Source organism: Balaenoptera acutorostrata, chromosome 17 (genome assembly GCF_949987535.1).
Source record: "Balaenoptera acutorostrata chromosome 17, mBalAcu1.1, whole genome shotgun sequence".
Lineage (NCBI taxonomy): Eukaryota > Metazoa > Chordata > Mammalia > Artiodactyla > Balaenopteridae > Balaenoptera > Balaenoptera acutorostrata.
The window spans coordinates 71,451,553-71,469,904 of NC_080080.1; positions in this window are offsets into that span (position 1 = coordinate 71,451,553).

Genomic DNA, 18,352 nt, shown 5'->3' on the forward strand with positions numbered 1-18,352 from the left:
GGGGGGAATGGAGGGGACTGGGGAGGGACATGGCCCCCGAGGGAAGGAGGAAGCTATGAGATTTAGGGGCTGGAAACAGACTCCAAAGGGAGCTGCCCCCATGCACGGTCTGTCAGGAATCTGTCCCCACAGTGCTCAGATCTGGTAGAGCTGCGGGCTGGGTCCTTCCTTCTCCAGCAGGGTCTCGCCTACAGGGGGCAGCACCACAGCTCTGGTCGTTTGTATCCTCAGGCTTCTCTCTGTTCCTTCCCATTTCCTTTCTGAAATACATTGTTTTTACAGCCCATCTAATTTGGGTGTAAGCTTGGCCAGCCTCATTGTCATTTTAATATATATTATTTCAGTTTTTCACACAATCTGTAATTTATTTTATTGACTTTCTAATAAATAGCGGGGGAAAACTCTTATTTCCATATGGACTGTGCATTTTGGAGAAGCTTCTCATGGCTCAGTAGTGGAGCAAATCCACTCTGGCTCATTTTCATCCCTCCCATTTGAGGTTTATGTGTCTCTCCTCTCCTAATTTTTCATTAGAATATAATAATAGTCCGAGGAAAGGGTGATTTGCTATGTGATGTATTTCATTATGTCCTTAGGGTAAGGGTGGCACCCAAAGTGAGAGAGCATCGCTAACTTTTCGGCACAGTAATTTATTCCGCAGTATTTAAATGTTGTAATTTTCACACGGAGGCACATGCTGCCACATCTATCTTCCCCTGGACCAGTCTGTCTTGCTCTTTCCTTTTCATCTGTTTTGTTTTTGCATATTTTTTTCATAAATTCGACAGATGGCCTCTTGATGAATCCTTGATAATACTGTCATGTAAAGCAGCAAAGACTAGAAATCATCTCACAACGATTTTTCATTGCAAGAGGAAAATTGAACAGAGCAAACATCACTAAGTCCATAACAACAGCCACAAAATATCTACTTCACGTCAATAAAGAGGACAGGCTTGCCTACTCATGCTTCCCGCACCAATGCCAGCGTCCTTTTAAAGTCCTCTGAATATTTTATACTGTGTTTAGATCCCCCTTTCAAGCCTCGGGTCGGTTGAGATTTGTGGGTTTCATATTCCGAATGTTCACACAGCCTCTCTCACATGCCCCCCTTCTCTTCTCCCCGAGCCCCTCCTTCCAGGGCTCGGTAATTGTGGATCAGGTGAAGTTTGCATCCCCTCATTTCAAGGTCATGCACCAGTAGGACCATTTTCCTGACTCAGAGGGCACGTAATTTCACAGCCGTGTACTCCTCATTAATCCCCCCAAGTGGGGGCTTGGGAAGTTCCAGATCACAGATTTGTTTTTGTCTTGTTCTCTGACTCAGTGCTTCACAAAGGGATTAGATTAACCCCTTTGACTGTATTTGTATCTCACTGCATCATGTTAGAAATAAAGTGATTTCTTCTACCCCCTCTGGCCCCCTTACTCCACCCCTTCCCATCTCCTGTCTTCATATTTCTTCCTCCCATTTAATGAATAGGTGGCAGTTCATTAAAGAGATATTCGTGGCAAATATAGGGAATTGCTCATTTACTGGTAGTAATTTTAGCTTTCTTTTCTGTTATGCAAATACATATATGTGTGTGTGTGTGTGTGTGTATATTTTTTTCCCATTCGCTTTCAGAAGCCTGTCTATGAAATCTCCAGGATTACCACAGAGATGAAAATTTGTTGTCCAGTGGGTATGAATTGAAATCCCTGTGGGTCTGAATTCTTACGGTTTCTAAAATTTAGAATGTCCTGAAACAAGGATCTCAGACAAGGTTTTTTTTTTTTTTCCCTCATTTTAAAATGGCTCCTTCTCCTTGCCCTCCTGCCCCTGTCCTCATTCCAGGTTCCGATGGCCTCCATGACTTTCAGCGACCATGAACAGGACCCATCTGGGCCTTTTATGATTTCTCAGGATGTGTGAGCCATTGCAGGCTCTCTCTGCAGGTACTGAAATTCGCTCCCCTCCACGATGGTAGCAACCATAGCGTTCATATAGCCAGTGATTCTCTGTGTCAGGCGTTTACCACCTCCCACTGAGGTGGGCATCATCATGCCCATTTTACAGAATAAGAAGCCAGGCTTCAGAGAGGTTAAGTTGCCTGAAGTCTGCATTGTTAGAGGGTTGCAGCCAGGACTGAACTCAGGTCTCCTTCCTCTGTGCCATCCTGCTTCCTCACCTGAGAAGCTCTTCTAAGCTCCACGTTAAAACCAGTAGGCCCAGTTACACGTTTATGTGGCTGCAAATGCAAAATGAAACTCTACTCCATTTGGGGAGATGATACATCCCCCCTTTATAACTTCTCATCCCTTTGGCAATAAACAAGAGCTGGTAAATAATTGTGCAGAATTGGGATGAGATGTGCTCAACTCCAACTTAAGAGACAGGATATCTAGGCCTGCCCAGACAACTGATTTTCATTCAGGGAGAGGTTCAGTGGAATGCAGCAGTTGAGAGCATCAGCTCTGTGTCAGGCAGACCAGGTTTGAATTCTGACTCCTCTGCTTACTAAAGTTACTTTCCTTCTCTAAGTCCAGAACATAGATTGTTGTGAGGATTAAAAATGGTTAAAAAACAAAATTCAAAATTCAGCCGAGTAAATCTGAAGATGTAATTGGCCTTACTTGGTGATTCGTGAATTATGTGGGGAGCATCCCATCTAGCAACTAGAAGGGCATTCAGAGTTACGCAAAACGGAAGGTTTTTATAGGAAGAATCGTGGGGCAAGGGAACTATTAGCAAAAGAAAAGAAAGGATTACTTTTAGGCCAGGGCATCTTTTGGGGGGAAGGGAAGGGTATGAATTTTATCTTGCAAATTGCCTCTTCTTCCTCTGGGGGAGGGTGGAATGGAGAGGGCCCACGTGACAGATGACCTCATTGGTGCTGACCAGAAAATTCCAGACTGGTTGGTTCATTAAGGTTACATTTCTGTGATGAGTGTGAACAACAAGGGCTTAATTTCCAAATATACAAACAACTCATACAATTCAATAACAACAACAAACAAAAAACCCAATCGAAAAATGGGCAGAAGACCTAAATAGACATTTCTTCAAAGAAGACATACAGATGGACAACAGACACCTGAAAAGATATTCAACATCACTAATTATTAGAGAAATGCAAATCAAAACTACAATGAGTTATCACCTCACACTGGTCAGAATGGCCATCATCAAAAAGTCTACAAACAATAAATGCTGGAGAGGGTGTAGTGAAAAGGGAACCCTCTTGCACTGTTGGTGGGAATGTAAATTGGTGTAGCCACTATGGAGAACAGTATGGAGGTTCCTTAAAAAACTAAAAATAGAACTACCATATGATCCTGCAATGCCACTCCTGAGCATATATCCAGAGAAAACTGTAATTAGAAAATATATATGCACCCCAGTGTTCATAGCAGCACTATTTACAAGAGCCAAGACATGGAAACAACCTAAATGTCTATCGACAGTTGAATGGATGAAGAAGATGTGGTACATATATACAATGGAATATTACTCATCCATTAAAAAGAATGAAATAATGCCATTTGCAGTAACATGGATGGACCTAGAGATTATCATATTAAGTGAAGTAAGTCTGAAAGAGAAAGACAGATAACATATGATATCACTTACATGTGGAATCTAAAATATGACACTAATGAACTTATCAATGAAACAGAAACAGACTTGCAGACATAGAGAAAAGATTTGTGGTTGCCATGGGGGAGGAGGTTTGGGGGAGGGATGGATTGGGAATTCGGAATTAGCAAATGCAAACTATTATATATAGAATGGATAAACAGCAAGGTTCTACTGTATAGCACAGGGAACCGTATTCAGTATCCTGGGATAAACCATAATGGAAAAGAATATGAAAAAATGTATATATAAATATATAAAACTGAATCACTTTGTCATACAGCAGAAATTACAACATTGTAAATCAACTATACTTCAATAAAATAAATTTTTTAAAAAAGATTACATTTCTGGTGAAGGTCAAAACTGCAGTTAGGTTAAGTATTAAATCTAGGTTTAGTATCATGGGCTTTAGACCAGGTGATACCCTTTTGGGCCTGTGGTTTTTCTCTTTAACAGTTATCCCCTTTTGATCAGACTCTCTGCTTAACAGAGATGTGATCACAATTTTAGGCATTAGAGTTACTATCACCTCTGTGGTCCTCACAGCTTTGTTTGTCTTTGATAGTATCCATAGTCATGGTGTTTTTGCTAATCTCCGTTGACACTCATAGGTCACAGCTTCAGGTTCACAATCTTTAGGTCGATCATTCTCTCTGTTTCTTTTCTGAGTTCCAGTCTTAGGGAGACAATTTGTTGTGAGTTAGTAGCTGCGAACATGCATTTAAAGCTTTTGAGAGAATGTAAGGCACCATGGGATTGTTAGGATTATAATAAGTAGGATAATTCCAAATGTGTGGTGTGTACTTGGAAACCATGGTCCCCAAGACCCAAAGCAATCAAATAAAGACCCCACTGAAGAAGTCATCCTTTTAAGCCAAGTGGCTTGCTCAGTGATCTTACGTAACTAAGTTTCAACTTCCCCAGAAGTGTTGCTCCAAGTACGGCAGGTGGTGTTGGGCACAGCACAGATACCTCTTTGCTTGGCTAAGGATAATAAAGGCAACAGCCTTGGCCAGAGAGTCTCAGGATCTTTGCTGGACAGCTAACATGTTAACAGTGGAATCGGCAGTGTCTCCAAGAGTTAAGGAGAGGTTTCTGATCATATTCTTACTTATATCTATTCCTAACCAGTGTATGGATTTACTCTCAGGGATTGCTGTGTTTACACGTTCAATCCTGGGGTTAGTCATGTTTTTAGCAGAGGTGGGAAGTGAATCTCCCAGCCTGAAATAAAGAGTCATCCTAAATGCCTTGTGAAGACGGATGCTGCTGGTAAGAGTGCTTGGTGAGTGGGGACACACCTGACCTAGATAATTACGGATAGATTGGAATCTTTGATGACAAATCCGGTAATTTGAAAGGGTACCCCTCTTAACAATGGCCTGGGAGATATAGATGAGGGTGTGATCTTTCCAGACCATTGCCATAGTAAAGGGAAGAAAGAGAAGAGAGGGTTTCATGTTTAGCCAAAGTAGGAAGTCTTGATCTGGCGTCTTGGGTGGAATTAGTACAGGACCAGGTGTCAGGTGGAGTCCTCCTTAGCTGTGAGACGGGTGTGTACCCAAGCCCTCGTACCTTCTAGTTTCACAGCAGTGTCTGTGGTCAGGAGCAGCTGGTAAGGTCCCTTCCAACAGGGCTCGAGGGCTGTCTTCCTCTGATGACATTTCCAGAACACCCAGTCACCAGGTTCTAGACTGTGACCAACAAGATCCCTTGAATTGGGATCTGGGAAGGCTTATTTAACCTGTTTATGATAGGCTTGAGCATAAGACATTAGAGACTTACAGTAGCTGGTCATCCTAGCATGAGACAGCAAGGATCAGCAGAAGGTTGTATACCAGTAGATATCAGTCTGCCGGGGACCATCCACTGTGGGGTGAGTTTATGTTTCCCAAAGTGGGTACTGTGAACAGTGAGCAAGACCAAAGGCGATACCTTAGGCCAAGAGAATCCAGTAGTTTCAGCAGGTTCAGCGGTTTTGAGTCTGAGGATCCCATTAGTTCTCTTGCCTGATGATCGGGGGTAATAGGGACAGTGATAATTTCAAGAAGTTTGCCAGGCTTTCGTGAAGGCTTATATAATTTTTCTGGTGAAGTGGGTGCCTTAGTCACTGGAGATTGTGGAAGGTACACTCCAAGTGGGAAACACATTTTCTAACAGTTTCTTTGCCATTGTGAGGGCATCGACCTTGTGGCAGAGGAAGGCTTCAACCCATCCCGAAGGCATACATACAATAATAAGAACATACTGATAACCCACACTGAGGGGCACTTGTGGGTGCTCAAAGGGTCCAGAGGGAGGAGGTCTGAGGCCTCTGTGGACAAAAAATAGTTTCTTCAGGGTTACAGACCTGGCAGGTCAGATACTCCTGGTAAATCGTTTTTGAAATTTTATAGATGTCTCCCCACCAATGTCTGTTCATAATTTGGGCCATCTTAAATGCACTGTGGCGGTGAAGGAATGCAGAAATGAAAAACAGGGTCTGCCAGGGAGCTGGGGAAAACCAAGCAGATGTCTGTGGGGTTTCCCCCAGCCCTGACTGTTCATTTCATTTTCAGCCATTGTTCACCGGTCTTAATTTCTCGGATTCAGGAGCTGACAGTTGTCATGTTACAAGGACATCAGGGTGGCAGAAGTCGGGCAATGAGGGGCCAGTTTTCGTGGAAGCAGAGTGGACTTCATCCACATGTGCTGCAACCTGTGTAGATTCTGTTGCTGCTGCTATAGCCTGAGAGTCAGCCAGGGCTTTGCCCTGATTCGCAGGTTTAGTCCTTTTAGTGTGAGCCTCAGTGATGACGACAGCAATTGTAGAAGGTAAGGGACTAGCAGTAAGGAGAGTATTTACTTGTTGCCCGTGTTTGATTGGGGTTCCAGAGGGCATAAAGAAACCCCTTTGTTTCCGTAATATCCCCAAATCATGCATGATCCCAAAGGCATACTGGCTATTGGTATAAATATGAACAGTTTGTCCTTTTGATACTGGCGTGCTTGGGTAAGGGCACGGAGCTTTGCTTGTTGGGCTGATTTAGCTTGTGGGAGATTTCCCCTTTCAAGTAGGTCATGTTGGGTAGTAATAGCATAACCAGCTTGAAAATTCCCTTTTTCATTTCTATGTATGAGCCATCGACAATCAAGATTAAACCAGGATTGGTTAAAGAGTATCTCATAAATCAGGACGAGATGTCACGAAATGGGACATTATTAGCTCGCAGTCATGGGGTGTGCCTTCATCAGGCAGAGGTAGTAACATAGCAGGATTTAGGAGACTGCAGCATTTAAGATGTAGACTAGGACGTGAAAGCAAAAGGATCTCATAGGTTAGTCTGCTTGCGGAGAAATGTTGAGTCAATTTAGGGTTAAGAAGACTTTGGACAATGTGAGGAGTGTGTAAATAATGGCATTTCCTGGGGTTACATCTGTTGACACTTCTACTAACTTTGTAGTTGCTGCTGTAGTCTTAAGGTGGCTGGGATAGGCGTAAGCCCACTGAATCAAGTTGCATGCTACTGTATGTTTATTACCATGTTCTTGTGTGAGCATTCCCGGGCTTGGTTATCTCTTTTGTGCACAAATAAAGTAAGAGATTTTGAATAGTTAGGTAGCCCTAAGGCAGGCATTTCTTGGAGCTCTTGTTTTTGTTTTATAAAAGCCTGCTCATGTTTATCTTCTCAAGGAAGGAGCCCAGGGACTGAAATTTTAGTCAATTCATAGAGTGGGGAAGCTAACAGAGAGCTATTAGGAGCCCATAATCTGCAATAAACAACTAATCCTGGAAATCCATGAAGCTGTCACTTAGTTGTGGGTCTAGGAAATTCTTAGATTAGCTTAATTCTTTTTGGAGATTGATGAATTCTTTCAGCATTTAGATTATGACCTAGGTAGTGAACAGTGTCTAGAGAGAATTGTAATTTTTCCTTAGAGACTTTGTGTCTTTTTTCAGCTAACTGTTGTGGTAAATAAATGGACTTTTTAATGGATGCCTTTTTGGTAACTGAGCACGGGAAGTGGTCATCTACGTATTGTAAAAGGTTGATTTCCCCGTTCAGTCTTTGACCAAGTGTTGAAAGTTACCTGAGTGGGTTTGTCTGCAACCTCAGGTAGTTTTATTTTAAATGGTGATTGTCTAGTAGTCTGTTCAGAGCAGAAAGGCAGTTTAGACAAAGAATTAGTAAAACGTGAGTACTCAGACGAAAAAGGAAGTCGGGGGAGAGTAGGGGTCATGTCAGTTCCATCATCTTTTGTTTTCGGTACTTCTTGAGTCTTAATTTTTCATTAGCCTTTTGTAATGAGTTCTAATGAAGCCTTTTGTAAGCTTCTGCATACCAATTAAAGTAGGCATCCCATTCTGTCTGTACAATTTGGGATCCCTTGTTCTCAAATGTGCTTCTTTAATGAATAATCCTATAATTGGAGTGTTCCCCATAATGGCCATTGTAATTCTAGTAAAATCTTGCCATCTTGTTAGATATTTTCAACTTCTGGGACTGTAGTTGCTAAACATACTGTAAAATAAGCAGGTGTATGGGAAGGTGGTACACGCAACTCTTTGGATGTAAAGGATCCCTTTTCTTTAGCTAGACCTTTGGGTTTTTTGGAGCCAAACTAATCAGCTTCTAGGTACTTCCAAGATTCTCATTAGCAACTAGCTTTTATTTAATATCCACCTGAGGCCTCCCACTGGACCAGTTCAGCTCAAATTGGACCCAGTCCAATCCCAAACCCAGTCTGATTTTCAAATCAGACCTAGTCTGATCCCAGGCCTGGTCCAGTTCTTAAGCTGGGCCCAGTCCAACTTTGGCCAACCACCACCAGCAGTTCCCATGGGACTTGGGACTGGGAGAAAGGGTTGAACCAGCAGAACTAAAAGGATGGGGACTGCAGACTGATTCCACCCAAATGGAGAACTGCAGCTGCCACCAGTAGTTCCCAGTGTGGCATCTGGGGAAGGATTCCAAACAAGCAGGGAATACTGACTAAACTGTTAGCAGTTCCCAGCATGGAATCCAGGGACAGAACTAACGGCTGGGGTTTTCCACCCGGGGAGTTGTCGTCTAAAAAGGCAATTTGATCAGGAGCTTGAATGTAAAAAGAGCAGAGCTCAATCCAGAGGAACTTACCAATGGCCTTTGGAAATGGCGAGAAAGGCAGTGAACTCAACATGGGGTTTGTGGGGTGCCACGCCTGTGTTTCTTGTCCCTGAATGCCAACAGAAGTTGACTTTGAATCCCACTGCTGCCACCAACTTGTTAAAAAACAAAATTCAACTCAGTAAATTTGAAGATCTAATTGGCTCCATTAGGTGATTCATGAATCAGGCAGCATCCCATCCAGCAGCTAGAAGGGCACTCAGCGGGGTTGTACAAAATGGAAGGTTATTAATAGGAAGAAGGCTGAGGCAAAGGCGCTATTAGCAAAAGAAAAGCAAGAATTACTTTTAGGCCAGGATATCTTCCTTTTTAGGGGGAGGGAATGGCAGGAGTTTTATCATGCAGATTGCCTCTTCTTCCTCTGGGGGAGGGGGTATGACCAGAAAATTCCAGACTGATTGATTAAGATTATTATGGTGACTGGTCACAACTGCATTTAGGTCAGGTATTAAATCTAGGTTTGGTATTACAGGCTTTACCACAAGTGACACCATTTTGAGCCTGTGTTCTTTGCCGTTAAACTTACTACGTGTAAAGCCCTTTAGAAGGTCTCTAGCACAGAATGAACACTCAGTAAGTGACAGCTGTTGGTTTTGTCGTTGGTGGAGGTATTGCTCTATGGCCCATCAGGCAAAGAATGCCGGGCACACATCTGGAGTCAAACCAAAGACAGGTTCACAGCTGCCACAGCCAGTGAGGGTGCATGCGCCCCAGAGAACGCGAAGGAGACCTCTCAGAGGGACTCGGAGGGGCTTATTGTAGGGTCTGGGCTTGTGCTGGGTAGTTCTAAGGAGGGCTTGAAGAGGCAGGGGCCAGTTTTGGGTGGGATGCTGTCAGGAGGTAGGGTCAGTTGGATGATTGGCTATGTTGGTAGTTATCTGGGAATCAGGAGGATTGAAGAGCTGTCATTGCTAAAGAAGCGGAAGTTACTCATTTAGTCATGGGTGAGGGATGTTTATTAAACTTTTCTCTGTCTCATTCATTGTACACACAGCCTTGAACAAACCTTGTCTGTACCTTATTCCCCTGCATCCACAGAGTGACTTTTGTCTGATATTTGTTTATTTTGTGAGCATTGTTTACATGCGGTTATGAACACTGTAGCTTAGGAGGCAACTGCCAAGGCCTTTTTTTTTTTTATTACTACTTTCTCGTTGATTAGAAACCTTCTTTAACATTAAAAAAAATACATACTTGATAGAGCTTACTAAATGCCTTGTTGTCAGCGTCTTCATATATAAACCTCATTTCATCCTCATAAAAAGCCTATGAGGTAGGTACTATCATCATCTCAATTTTAAGATGAGGAACCAGCATCAGGGAGCAGTGCAGTAACTAGCCCAGGTCACAACTAGAAAGTGACTAGTGACTGCTTTTCTCTGGTAGCCTCTATTTCTTTATGGGAGGAAAAACTCATTTGGGGCATTTGGCATTCGCTTTGGATTTGGAGAATTCTGATGGCCCCTCTTGTGACCAAGGCATAATTAATGATGAGAGTTCCTTTCTCCTCTTTGCTGTATGGAGTTTATGTTATTTAAATGTGCAGATGGATGCTGGATGAGGAAACAGATAAACTTAAGTTGTGGACTTGGGTCAAGAGGTTGGGAGGACTCAGATGCTCTTGGAACTTTTATGGAGCTGGTTGCATAATATACTAGGAGCCCAGGGACATGGGTTGTTATGGTGAAAACAGTTGGGAGAGAATTAAATTGGGGGATAATTGGACAGAATATTGTATTATGGACAGTTTCATGATATTGGCAAGACAAAGTTTTATAAAATACTGAAAGTCAGACAAGGTCTGGATTTTCTGTTTCAATATGGAGAGGCTGTAACTCCTGTAAAGGGTAGTGAAAATGAAATTCAGAAAGGTAATTTAAAAATGTAACAGGAAAAGAACTTGAAAAATTATTATTTTAAAAATTAGTATTCACTGGGTATTTATCTGAAGAAAATGAAATCATTATCTTGAAAAGATATTTGCACCCCCATGTTCATTGCAACCATATGATAGCCAAGACAAGGAAACAACCTGTGTCTATTGACAGATGAAAGGATAAAGTAGTGATATGTATATATATACAATGGAGTATTATTCAGCCATAAAAGAGAAGGAAATCCTGCCATTTGTGACAACATGGGTGGACCTTGAGGGCATTATGCTAAGTGAAATAAGTCAGACAGAAAAAGACAAATGCCATATGATCTCACTTATATGTGGAATCTTAAAGCAAACAAACAAAAAAACTGAACTTATATATATAGAGGATAGATTGGTGGCTGCCAGAGGCAGGGGTTAGGGGTGGGGAGCTGGGTGAAATAGGTGACAGGGGTCAAAATATACAAACTTCCAATTATAAGGTAAATTAGTCCCGGGGATATAATGCATAGCATGGTGACTACAGTTAACAATACTACTGTGGGGGAGTCGGCGGGGCCATGTTCCTGGCGGGCTCAGGGAGGAGCCTCTGGGTTGGGCTGCTGGGCTAGAGAGGCCATCGTGAAGGCAGTGGAGCCCCTGGTGGGCAGGTGGCTCCCCGCTAGGACTCAGGCCTCCCAGTCCACAGCCCCAAACTGACTCTTTGTTTTTAGACTAAATATAGATAGCTACCTGTTATTTTAATAAAAGTAACTTTTAGTTTTATGAGTATTGTTTACATTTCAAGTATTTGTTCAACAAATCATTCAACTGTTGACTGAAAAAAAATGTACAACCTGAAAGTTGAGAGTTATGTTTTAGTTGGTGAATTTTCTGAGCACTTAATCTCAGAAGACAGCCTCCCATAAAGCTCTGAGGGACTGCTCCGAAAAGAGATATCCTCCACTATTCTTCAGCTGCCTAACCAAATCACCCCATTTGGATCCTTCTGAGAATAGCAGAATCAATCAGCCATGTGGCTGACAGGGTCTTGGTGCTCTGGCCAGGTGTCAGGCCTGAACCTCTGAGGTGAGAGAGCCGAGTTCAGGACATTGGACGACCAGAGACCTCTCAGTCCCATGTACTATCAATTGGCGAGAGCTCTCCCAGAGATCTCCATCTCTATGCTAAGACCCAGCTCCACTCAACAACCAGCAAGCTCCAGTGCTGGACACCCCATGCCAAACAAGTAGCAAGACAGGAACACAACCCCCGCCCATTAGCACAGAGGCTGCCTAAAATCATAATAAGGTCACAGACACCCCAAAACACACCACCGGATGTGGTCCTGCCCACCAGAAGGACAAGATCCAACCTCATCCACCAGAGCACAGTCACCAGTCCCCTCCACCAAGAAGCCTACACAAGCCACTGCCCCACTGGGGGCAGACACCAAAAACAACGGGAACTACGAACCTGCAGCCTGCATAAAGGAGACCCCAAACACAATAAGTTAAGCAAAATGAGAAGACAGAGAAATACACAGCAGATGAAGGAGCAAAGTAAAAACCCACCAGGCCAAACAAATGAAGAGGAAATAGACAGTCTACCGGAAAAAGGATTCAGAGTAATGATAGTAAAGATGATCCAAATCTTGGAAACACAACGGAGAAAATACGAGAAACGTTTAACAAGGACCTAGAAGACCTAAAGAGCAAACAAACAAAGATGAACAATGCAATAAATGAAATAAAAAATCTCTAGAAGGAATCAATAGCAGAATAACTGAGGCAGAAGAACGGATAAGTGACCTGGAAGATAAAACAGTGGAAATAACTACTGCAGAGCAGAATAAAGAAAAAAGAATGAAAGAATTGAGGACTGTCTCAGAGACCCCTAGGACAACATTAAATGCACCAACATTTGAACTATAGGGGTCCCAGAAGAAGAAGAGAAAAAGAAAGGGACTGAGAAAATATTTGAAGAGATTATAGTTGAAAACTTCCCTAACATGGGAAAGGAAATAGTCAATTAAATCCAGGAAGCACAGAGAGTCCCATACAGGATAAATCCAAGGAGAAACACGCCAAGACACATATTATTCAAACTATCAAAAATTAAATACAAAGAAAAAATATTAAAAGCAGCATGGGAAAAACAACAAGTAACATACAAGGGAATCCCCAAAAGGTTAACAGCTGATCTTTCAGCAGAAACTCTGCAAGCCAGAAGGGAGTGGCAAGACATATTTAAAGTGATGAAAGGGAAAAACCTACAACCAAGATTACTCTACCAGCAAGGATCTCATTCAGACTCGATGGAGAAATTAAAAGCTTTACAGACAAGCAAAAGCTAATAGAATTCAGCACCACCAAACCAGCTTTACAACAAATGCTAAAGGAACTTCTCTAGGCAGGAAACACAAGAGAAGGAAAAGACCTACAATAACAAACCCAAAACAATTAAGATAATGGTAATAGGAACATATATATCGATAATTAGCTTAAATATAAATGAATTAAATGCTCCAACCAAAAGACATAGACTCGCTGAATGGATACAAAAACAAGATCTGTATATATGCTGTCTACAAGAGACCCACTTCAGACGTAGGGACACATACAGACTAAAAGTGAGGGGATGGAAAAAGATATTCCATGCAAATGGAAATCAAAAGAAAGCTGGAGTAGCAATTCTCATGTCAGACAAAGTAGACTTTAAAATAAAGGCTGTTACAAGAGACAAAGAAGGATACTACATAATGATCAAGGGATCAATCCAAGAAAATATAACAATTGTAAATAATTATGCACCCAACATAGGAGCACCTCAGTACATAAGGCAAATGCTAACAGCCATAAAAGGAGAAATCAACAATCATAGCACAATCATAGTAGGGGACTTTAACACCCCACTTTCACCAATGGACAGATCATCCAAAATGAAAATAAATAAGGAAACACAAGCTTTAAATGACACATTAAACAAGATGGACTTAATTGATATTTATAGGACATTCCATCCAAAAACAACAGAATACACTTTCTTCTCAAGTGCTCATGGAACATTCTCCAGGAGAGATCATATCTTGGGTCACAAATCAAGCCTTGGTGAATATAAGAAAATTGAAATCGCATCAAGTATATTTTCTGACCACAATGCTATGAGACTAGATATCAATTACAGGAAATAATCTGTGAAAAATGTGAACACCTGGAGGCTAAACAATACACTACTAAATAACCAAGAGATCACTGAAGAAATCAAAGAGGAAATCAAAAAATACCTAGAAACAAATGATAATGAAAACACGACGACCCAAAACCTATTGGGTGCAGCAAAAGCAGTTCTATGAGGGAAGTATATGGCAATACAATCCTACCTCAAGAACAAAAACATCTCAAATAAACAACCTAACCTTACACCTAAAGCAATTAGAGAGAGAGGAACAAAAAAAAACCCCCAAAGTTAGCAGAAGGAAAGAAATCATAAGTCTCAGATCAGAAATAAATGAAAAAGAATGAAGGAAACAATAGCCAAGATCAATAAAACTAAAAGCTGGTTCTTTGAGAAGATAAACAAAATTGATAAACCATTAGCCAGACTCGTCTAGAAAAAAAGGTACAAGACTCAATAGAATTAGAAATGAAAAAGGAGAAGTAACAACTGACACTGCATAAATACAAAGGATCATGAGAGATTACTACAAGCAACTATATGCCAATAAAATGGACAACCTGGAAGAAATGGACAAATTCTTAGAAAAGCAAGACCTTTGGAGACTGAACCAGGAAGAAACAGAAAATATAAACAGACCAGTCACATGCACTGAAATTGAAACTGTGATTAAAAATCTTCCAACAAACAAAAGCCCAGGACCAGATGGCTTCACAGGCGAATTCTATCAAACATTTAGAGAAGAGCTAACACCTATCCTTCTCAAACTCTTCCAAAATATAGCAGAGGGAGGAACACTCCCAAACTCATTCTACGAGGCCACCATCACCCTGATACCAAAAGCAGACAAAGATGTCAGAAAAAAAGAGAAGTACAGGCCAATATCACTGATGAACATAGACGCAAAAATCCTCAACAAAATACTGGCAAACAGAATCCAGCAGTACATTAAAAGGAACATACACCATGATCAAGTGTGGTTTATCCCAGAGATGCAAGGATTCTTCAATATATGCAAATCAATCAATATGATAAACCATATTAACAAACTGAAGGTTAAAAACCATATGATCATCTCAGTAGATGCGGAAAAAGCTTTTGACAAAATTCAACACCCATTTATGATAAAAACTCTCCAAAAAGTAGGCATAGAGGGAACTTACCTCAACAGAATAAAGGCCATACATGACAAACCCACAGCCAACGTTTTTCTCAATGGTGAAAAACTGAAACCATTTCCACTAAGATGACTCTTCAAAGGTTGTCATGTACCACAATGTTCATTGCAGCACTGTTTACAATAGCCAGGACATGAAAGCAACCTAAGTGTCCATGGACAGATGAATGGATAAAGAAGATGTGGCACATATATACAATGGAATATTGCTCAGCCATAAAAAGAAACGAAACTGAGTTATTTGTAGTGAGGTGGATGGACCTAGGGTCTGTTGTACAGAGTGAAGTAAGTCAGAAAGAGAAAAATACCGTATGCTAAAACATATATATGGAATCTTAAAAAAAAATGGTTCTGATGAACCTAGGGGCAGGACAGGAATAAAGATGCCGACGTAGAGAACGGGCTTGAGGACACGGGGAGGGCGAAGGGTAAGCTGGGATGAAGTGAGAGAGTGGCATGGACTTATATACTACCAAATGTAAAATAGATAGCTAGTGGGAAGCAGCCGCATAGCACAGGGAGATCAGCTCATGCTTTGTGACCACCTAGAGGGATGGGATAGGGAGGGTGGGAGGGAGACGTAAGAGGGAGGGGATATGGGGATATATGTATATGTATAGCTGATTCACTTTGTGATACAGCAGAACTAACACACCATTGTTAGGAACAATGGAATTATACTCCAATAAAGATGTTAAAAAAATAAATTACAACTAGCCACATTAAAAGAAGTAAAAAGGAAAAAAAAGAAAAAAAACCCCGAATAATACTGTATTGCATATCTGAAAGTTGCTAAGAGAGTAGATCTTTTTTTTTTTTAAATTTATATTGGAGTATAGTTGATTTACAATCTTGTGTTAGTTTCAGGTGTACAGCAAAGTGAATCGGTTATACATATGAGAGAGTAAATCTTAAAAGTTCTCATCACAAGAAAAAAAATTATAACTGTGTTGTGATGGATGTTAACTGGACTTATTGTGATCATTTTGCGGTGTATACAAATACTGAATCATTATGTTGTACAACTAAAACTAATGCAATGTTACATGTCAGTTATATCAACTAAAAAAAAGAAAAAGCTGAAAACTAGTATTCAGTTATACAACAAAAATTCATTAAAAATGTGATATCTACATGGCATTGTGATAAGTCCTGGGAATACAGTATATTACAGAGAGGACAGGGTCCCTGACCAAATTCCTTCCTGTTTTAATTCCATCCAACAAATACTTATTGAGTACCTGATGTTGTAAGTACCACACACCAAAAACCCCAAATCAACCAACCAACTAACCAACCAACCAAACCAGGAATCAACCCCCAAACCAAATCCAAACCAAAAACAGATAAAATAAAATAAAATAAAATAAACTTTGCCCTCTATTTATTCCTTTTTTGCCTTCGAGCAAATGAGGAAGAGTTTTTCTTGGTGACAGTATTTTTTTTTATAAATTTATTTATTTGTTTTTATTTTTGGCTGCATTGGGTTTTCCTTGCTGTGCAGGCTTTCTCTAGTTGCAGTGAGCAGGGACTACTCTTCGTTGCGGTGCGTGGGCTTCTCATTGTGGTGGCTTCTCTTGTTGCGGAGCACGGCCTCTAGGCGCGCAGGCTTCAGTAATTGTGGCACGTGGGCTCAGTAGTTGTGGCTCGTGGGCTCTAGAGCGCAGGCTTAGCAGTTGTGGCTCACGGGCTTAGTTGCTCCGAGGCATGTGGGATCTTCCCGGACCAGGGTTTGAACCCGTGTCCCCTGCATTGGCAGGCGGATTCTGAACCACTGTGCCACCAGGGAAGCCCAGTGACAATATTTTGCGATAGATGACTCTTATTCAAGGGAGTCTCTCAGACTGTGCTTTTTGCTGTCTGCAAAATATATTTCTTTTTGGCTACCGAATTAATATTCAGCTCACCTTTATTGAGTCCAGGCACTATGCTAAGAGATTTCACCATCTCATTTTCCTCTCTCAGCAAGGGTATGCTGTGGGAAATTTTTCCTCCACCATATAAGGGGGGCACTGAGGCAGAGAGTGGATAAATGAGAGGCTTCACACAGCTGGAAATGACATAGATGGGATTTGAACCCAGGTCTCCTGGCTTGAAATTCAAGCTTCTTCCCTCTACAGAAAGCAGAAATTCAGACAAAATTCCAGAATCTTAGCATTCTTATTTTTTCATTTGCTTCATCCATCAAATGAATTCTTCATTAATTCTCACATGTACTAACTCCACATAGACACTATCTTTTTAAAGACCAGTTAAAGCTTGTTGTTTTTTCTTTTTTTTTTGTTAGGTAGGCAATGTTTGTACATAATTGTGTGCTTCTTCTATGGCCGTGAGATAACAGAGGCGAAAAAGGCAAGTGTGAGTGACTGGTTTGCTTTGGGAGTCTCAGCTGTTTGAAACTTTTTATAAGTTTGGGCCTGAAAAGCCATTCCAGAATTCTGTTTTCCCCTTAAGTTCTTCACCACCAAGCAGAGAAAGAGGTGTTTTGTTTATGTTCTTCTGCGTCAACCTGGGAATTTTGATGGACTTACTGTTTTTTTGTTAAAGCAAGTAACCAAATATTTCTGTGCCTGTTTCAAACTGTTTTTTTTTTTGATATAAGAAAATCATAGATATTTTAACAATAGTATTTCTGTGAGAAATAACTACTAAGCATTGTGGAAGGGAATTTGCAGCTACATATGGCAAAGAACACAAACTCTGCTGCTGGACAGGACACTGTTCTTGCTCTGTGACCCCTGCAGGGATTGTCAGGCTGAGATCACAGGTCTTATTCATATGGCGGTGTTACAGCCAATCTTCTTCATTTGTGAATTCACATCTGGGAATTTCTATTTGAAGAAATTATCTTACGTAAGTCAGCTTTTGTGATTTGTTCTTTTGCTGGGGTGAGGCAGGGGGAATGGAGCGTGTTTTTGTGGTCTTTGTATGTGAGCAGTGTTATGCTGTTAACGTGTGCATATTAAAATCCACATCTTTCCCTTAGCTGGAACTTATTCTGCATTATCTCAGTTCCTTAGGGGCTGGGTTATTCCATTTACAATTAAATTTTTTTTTTTTTTTACAACTTACTGCTCAGATGCAGTTTTGCCTTGCAGAAAAGCATCTCATTAACCTCTCTCCCTTCCCACCCATATAGTCTTGCACTTTTTAAAAAACTTCTAAGAAGACCCCCACTTCCCAGTGCAATGCCTGGAGATTTTTCCAACCAAAAACTAGAAAAACGTCCCACATTCTCTAGCAATTTCAGTACCAGCAGAGGCATCAGCTGTTTGCAGCTGTCCCTTTGGGAAAAATCAAACAGTAATATTCCTGATATGGACAAAGCCTGGGCTTCAGTTATTCAGCAAGAATCACAGTTGTGCAGGGAA